Genomic DNA, 347 nt, shown 5'->3' on the forward strand with positions numbered 1-347 from the left:
CCCTCCTTCTTGAAGACTTGTCACACCATCAGATGGACCTTCCGATCGAGGAGCTTCACTACTTTGATGTGAGGGATTGTCCGTAGAGACAGATGACTGATAATGCGGTTAAGGAGATGTATCAGGTTGAAAGGTGTTCTCCCGAGGTAGCTGATAAGAAGTAGATCCCCGGTCTGCTGGGGGGGGCTCCTCCTCGTCCTTTTATCTCTGTAGAAGTTGACGTAGGAGAACTTCTTCCGTCGACAACGACGCTCTTGACGGGTTTCTGAAAGGCTAATGGCGTCTGATAGGAAGACTGGTAAGAGATGTGCGCAGGTTGCTGAGGTGCCAAGAGAAGTCTGGAGAGA

The 347-nt window shown here is 50.4% G+C and overlaps 1 protein-coding gene across 1 annotated transcript in view; it reads right to left on the minus strand.

The window, feature by feature from the left end:
• The window catches only part of CSUI_001170 (uncharacterized protein), a 16,314-nt gene extending 15,968 nt beyond the window's left edge, over positions 1–346 (minus strand). The window contains exon 1 of the mRNA XM_068061376.1: positions 1–346. This exon is cut by the window's left edge and continues 952 nt beyond it. The gene's annotated coding sequence lies outside the window, so the exon portion shown is untranslated.
• Between the last annotated feature and the right edge of the window lies 1 nt (position 347).

This window comes from Cystoisospora suis (genome assembly GCF_002600585.1).
Source record: "Cystoisospora suis strain Wien I chromosome Unknown contig_469, whole genome shotgun sequence".
Classification (NCBI taxonomy): domain Eukaryota; phylum Apicomplexa; class Conoidasida; order Eucoccidiorida; family Sarcocystidae; genus Cystoisospora; species Cystoisospora suis.